The sequence below is a fragment of the Dipodomys merriami genome, unplaced genomic scaffold (genome assembly GCF_024711535.1).
Source record: "Dipodomys merriami isolate MVZ:Mamm:240054 unplaced genomic scaffold, mDipMer1.0.p SCAF_18, whole genome shotgun sequence".
NCBI classification, from domain to species: domain Eukaryota; kingdom Metazoa; phylum Chordata; class Mammalia; order Rodentia; family Heteromyidae; genus Dipodomys; species Dipodomys merriami.
The window spans coordinates 7,699,072-7,705,673 of NW_027203159.1; the positions used below are offsets into that span (position 1 = coordinate 7,699,072).

The 6,602-nt window shown below is 40.7% G+C and overlaps 1 pseudogene; it reads right to left on the minus strand.

The window, feature by feature from the left end:
* LOC138829987 (phosphatidylinositol 3-kinase C2 domain-containing subunit gamma-like) overlaps positions 1-5,810 on the minus strand; it is a 45,710-nt pseudogene extending 39,900 nt beyond the window's left edge.
* Between the last annotated feature and the right edge of the window lie 792 nt (positions 5,811-6,602).

Sequence of the window (6,602 nt, forward strand, 5' to 3'; positions counted from 1 at the left end):
AATTGAAATGGTCCCTCTCTCCTGTTGGAAATGAGCTCATCAGTATAGCCGATGAGCCAGCCAAATGCTTTGCAAAGAACAATGCAGCAGGTGGTCCACCAGAGGGCTTTCCAGGCTCCATTCAAACTTCACAGCCTGAGGTAAGACACAGAGGACTTTAGCTCTCCTTCTGTACCTATCTCCCCCACTCCATTTGTCTCTGACCCTGGGACTCGAACTCATGGCCTGGCTGCTGTCCTTTAATGCCTAGTGGCTCTACCACTTGAGCCACAGCTCTACTTTTATTTTGCTGGTGGTTCATTGGAGATAAAGTCTCACAGACTGTCCTGCCCCCAGGCTGGCTTTGAACCATGATCCTAAAATCTCAGCCTAGCTGGGATGGCAGGTGTGAGCACAAGTGCCCAGCAAGGATTGAGTTATCTGATAGGCCGAGTTGCAATATTCTTCTGAAGGAGTCAATTGTTGATGCACTGGGAACCTTGGAGAGGATCTTAAAGCCCCAGACTTTGCAATGCTCACCTGAACCAGCTGTGGAAGGTACTCCTGTAGTTCATCATGCGGGAGTTGGTCTAGATGATCAATGCCACCTTGCAGATTTGTTGATCTGAGAAACTGACACAGGAGACATAGGGCTATCAAGATGTGGATGGGAAGGGAGAAATCACATGGACACTTCACCCAGTGACAGAATTCCTCCTCACAGCTAGGGGCTAGGCACCAGCTAAGGGATACTTAGCACTAAATCATCATCATTATTGTTGTTCTTGTTATTTTTTGGGCGGTCATGGGTCTTGTACTCTGGGCCTGGGCGCTGTCCCTCAGCTCTTCAGTTCAAGGTGAGTGCCCACCACTTAGCCACAGTGCCACTTCAGGTTTTCTAGTGGGTCATTGGAGATCAGAGTCTCACCCACTTTCCTGCCTTGGCTGGCTTTGAACCACAATCCTCAGATCTGTCTCCTAAGTAGCTGGGATGACAGGAGTGAGTCACCAGCACCCAGCAAATCATTGTTACTATTTCCCCATATTTCAAACTCATGCAATACTGTAGAAAGCTCTTTGACCTGGATTTGTGTGTGTGTGTGTGTGTGTGTGTGTGTGTGTGTGTGTGTGTGTATGTATGTATGTATGTTTGCTGGTCCTGAATTTGAACTGAAGGCCTAGGCACTGTCCCTGAGCTCTTTCACTCTTTCACTGGTCTTCTACCACTTAAGCCACAGTGCCACTTCGGGTTTTCTGATAGTTAACTGGAGATTAGAGTATCACAGACTTTTCTACCTGGGTTGGCTTCGAACCATGATCCTCACCTCTCAGCTTCCCAAGCAGCTAAGATAACAGACATGAGCCACTGGTATCTGGATGAACTTTTCTTCCTTTACATGTTATAACCATAACAAGTAGTGAGGCCTGTAGGCCAGGCACAAATTGGGAAGTATTGCTGAAGTTGGAGATTTTTGCACAGCAGCACGCACATGTGAACACACACACCACACACACACACACACAGAGTCAGAGAGCAGAAGGGTCTGGTAAAAATGCATAGCTAGAAGTTTGGCTTCTTTATTTCTTTAATTGCATTAAGATTTTAGATATCACCTGCCTAAATGCAATTGATTCACATGCATTACTCACAATTATGAACACGTTTGACTGGAAGCTTATGAGACATGTCAAGGTCGGCTCAAGGATGTTTTGCAGGCTCAAATAGGTGCTTGCTACAATTCGAGGTCGGAATGATGCCTTTAGATTCGATTCCAGTCAGCCCAGCTCTCTTTTTGAACCTTTTTTCTAATCATAAAGGAAGGCAAAGTGCGCGCGCGTGTGCAGGCACGCGCGCGCGCACACACACACACACACACACACACACACACACACACACACACACACCATTAAAATAATCCCAACCTCTCTGGTGAGTGTATTAATGTCATTATTAGACACACCTTGCAATGGAAACTCTATGAACTAAATAAAGAGATATGTGTTTCTCACCCCATCCCTTTATATGATCATGCCCCTTTTCATCTTCTAGAATTCTCACACTCTCCCTATTTGAAGATCTCTTAAAATGGACTATTTATTGCCTTGATTCCTTACATGTCTCTGCTACCCCAGGTTTTTCCATGTATCCTTCAACCCTAAAGCCCCAAGCTTATCAAGGTGATACTTTGCTCTCCTTTGCTCTAATGTGCTTTTCTTCTTGGTTTTCCTCTCATTGCTTTTCCTTTCTCATCTGGTGGAAGTTTTTGCATGTTTCTGAGTCCAATCTTCACCCTTGAAGGTGTGCTAAGTATCATTTAGAGTATTCTACCTTCCTCTCTACAGAATTCTCTAGAAGGGGGAGACACAATCATTTGTGAATCATTCTCCCAAACACACCACTGCAGTCTCTTCGCTGGTTGCCAAGTTTGGGGTGACTTTTCTACTTGGATGGCACTAGTATTTAGCTATGCACGCCTTTTAGGATCAAACCAAGGACCCCACAACCTCGGTCTGATGCTGGGATTTTTTTTTTCATAAAGATACCTTGGGAAAAATGGCCTAAGTTATTGGTAGATTCTCTTCACACAAAGCATTAGCTTCAGGCCAAGCCCTGCTGACACATGCTTGTCATCCTAGAGATCTGAGGATCATGGTTCAAAGGCACCCTGGGCAGGAAAGTCTGTGAGACTCTGATCTCCAATGAACCACCAGAAAACAGGAAGTGGTTCTGTGGCTTAAGTGGTAGAGCACCAGCCTTGGGCAAACAAAGAAATACTTAATGCTTTGGGAAAGCAACCAGGCCCTGAGTTCAATCTCTGGGTAGGCACTAAGTATATATATGCTATATGCTTTATAATAAGTAAAATAAAATATATAATATAGACACTAAGTATATATAATACAATATTATATAATATATAATATCACATAAGCATGTATATATAATATATAATATATATTTGTGTGTATATATGTATGTATATATACTATATATATTTTATATATGTATATCTCTATTAAGGATATATATTATAAAGGACAGTCACACATAAGAAGATCTGGAATAAATATATATAGTATATAATATATAATGTATATATACTATATACTGCATAATAATCATTGCTTTGAACTCTAAGGGTTTTGATTAGTTGACATCTATCGGCACTTAGGAGATGATGATAAATATTAGGAATTATTGCTATTTTGGGAGGGGGATCTGGTCGTGGGGCCTGAACTGTGGGCCTGGGTGCTGTCCCTTCAGCTCAAGGCTAGCGCTCTACCATTTGAGCCACAGTTCCACTTCTGGCTTTTTTCTTTTTGCTTATGTGGTGCTGAGGAATCAAACCCAGGGCCTCAGGCATGCAAGGCAAGCGCTCTACTACTTGAGCCACCTTCCCAGCCCAGGAATTATTGTTATGTTTGAAATAAGTGCTCTCATTTCTCAACTATTCAGCTAACTGTGAGGATTTATTTCATCTTTGGATTTAGTATATTCTTTTTTGTTGTTTGTTTTTGCCAATCCTGGGTTTGAACTCAGGGCCTAGGTGCTGTCCCTGAGCTCTTTCTGCTCAAGGCTGGTGCTCTACCACATGAGCCACAGCACCACTTCCAGTTTTCTGGTGGTCAGTTGGAGATGAGAGTCTCATGGATTTCCTGCCCAAGTTGGCATTGAACCACGATCCTCAGATCTCAGCTTCCTGAATAGCTAGGATGACAGGCGTGAGCCGCAGGTGCTCAGCTAGTACCATGCTTTTTATAGGTGGGTGCTTAATCAAAAGGCTTTGATCAAAGATGGTAACAGTGAGAAAAGTAACTCTGTGGCATTGCCATCGTTTGTTGTATGGCTCTTAGATAAGTGGCACTGTACGCTACAGGTTTAATTCAACAAATAACACAAAACAAATTTCACATTTTTTTTTCCTTCTCTCCATCAAAGCTTTCAGGAAAAAAGAAAAAGAAAAGAAAACACACCAACAACTAAATCTGAAGATAGTAGAAAACAAACAAACATTTTCCCTAGTTACTCCAGGTAAAGGGGAACAAAACTGAGTTGTACTAATGTAGTGCAGCACAGATGCAAATGGAACACAGTCTATTTCTATTAATACATGCAAAGTCTAGAAGAAGTAATTTTTTTCATTCTGATGCAATAAGTGCTCCCTTTCAAATGGGCTTATCCACTTAGCAAGTGCACTCTTGGAATCTATCCGGAAATTCTAATCAGAGCTACGTGTGAGGCTAGAAATGATAGAGGAAGGTCTGAAAATAGATATTAAAGTTAAATATGCTGTCATAGCCTGAGAGATCATATGGGGCCAGCGGAGAGAATCATAGAATTCATTGTTAAATTATGATGACAAAGGTGACATGTAGAGAGGTGACAGGGACATCAGTCAAGTTATGAGCCCATTTCACTTTGGACCCTGTCCCCACTTCCCTCGCTCTCTCCCCAGTGTTTCACTCCAGTCCCCACCCACAAGTGGTAGAATTCATTCTCCACATGGTACCCAGTGAGGATACCTTGGCTGCCTTGGTTCCCCCTCTGTGCCCCCATTTCTGTGCCCCCCTCACCCTCTCAGATTCAGAGAAACCCATCCAGGAGACAAAAAGAAAACAAAGACAATGTAGAAGAAAAGAACCTCTTCTTTAAATTTCCTGGAGTTATTTTATATATCAGAGGCCTTGCATCTTTTGTTCCTCCACTAAAAGTATAATGGATTTTTTTGCCAGTCCTGGGATTTGAACTCAGGGCCTGGGCACTGCCCTGAACTTCTTTTGCTCAAGTATAGCACTCCAATTGAGCCACAGCTCCATTTGCTGCTTTTTTCTGTCTGTGGTACTGAGGAATTGAACCCAGGGCTTATGCATGCTAGGGGAACACTCTACCACTGAGCCCCCTTCTCAGCCCAATTCTCTGACTCCTTTTCCTTTTCTTTAAAAGGAATATGAGCACCTTCCACCACTACATTTTGTAGGAAGAGGATAGGGAGCCACACACTAACACTAAATATCTGAAGGAAAGTTTCTTCCATAGCTTTAATTTTCTTTGTAAAGCCTATTTCGAATAGTTTTTCAATTCTACCTAAAATTAACCTCTTTGTTGTCTAACAGGGTTTATTTCTTAATTTAATGTTTGGCTCTTACAACTTATTTGTGAAAAGGTACGAATAACTGAAAAGAACTTGTGAATTACAGGCCTCTGTGTGTGTGTGTGTGTGTGTGTGTGTGTGTGTGTGTGTGTGTGAGTGTGTGTGCTTGAATTCAACTTCTGAGTGCTGTTCCTGAGTTTTCTGGCTCAGAGCTAGTTCTCTACCACCTGAGCCACAACTCCATTTCAAGCTTTTTTGATGGTTCACTGGAGATGAGAGTCTCATGGACTGGCCTTGAACCACAATCCTCAGATCTCAGCCTCCTGAGTAGCTGGGATGACAGGCATAAGCCACCAGCACCCAGCCATGGGCCTTTTTCTTTTTTTCTTTCTTTTTAAATAGAATGAACAGCGCATCGTGTAAAGAAATGCACATCGTACTTTTAGTTGGTCTGGAATATTCTTCTGACATAATACTCCGGAGAATATTTTTGTTTTGTTCTTTTGCTCAAGTTGACGTTTCTGGACCCTTGAAGTGAGTTATGGAGCAACAGATAAATATGTCCCCCACCTGGTGGCATTTCTTCCCTGTGTGTGTCTAAGATAATTTATAGCCTCCTTGGGGATGGACCGCTGGCACTTCACACTCAGCTGCTCCTTCTCCAAATTCTTCCATGAAGCCTATGTTACTCTGGACAGTGTCCAGACACAGCGTGATATTTACACACCCGCATGTCATCGGCCACACGAGGCCTACTGCCTGGTGTGAACTTTCCACACGCTCGCTGATTGTGTTTCCCAATGACTTGATTAGCTGAAGAAATGCACACGTACTCCCTCCCAGTCAGCCACCAAACCAGTGAGTGCTGACTCTTCGAAATGCAAGACTGGATGATTGCACGATTTTTATATGTTTAGATATTTATATATTTTTGTGGCTATAATATATATATATCATTTAGATGTATGTATGATTATATGTGTCTATACTATATAATTATATGTATATTGTACATATGTATATAATGCATTTATATATATAATATAGGTATATATTATATAATTATTTGTATCTACATTACATATGTGTATAATATAATGTATTTATAGGTATATAAATATATGTGTACATAAATGATATATGTACATATAATTCATAGATGTATATTTATATATAATATGTGAATAATAATTATTGCAGAATTACACTGAAGGAAGGGACATCTGGCAGATATTTGCAAAGCTTTCAAGTATTTAATGATTTTTATATTTATATATATTTATATGCATTGTATTTAATTATATACATATAAGTATATATGTATATGTATTTATATATTTTATATGTATCCATGTGTCCTATTAGATATTTATAACTACCATATATATACAATTATATGTAGATATCATATAATTATATATGACATATATGTATATATTTGTGTACATCCTTTGTAATTATTATTGTAGAATTACACTGGGTGAGGAAAAACACAATACCATAGTAGACATCTAGTGATATTTGCTAAGC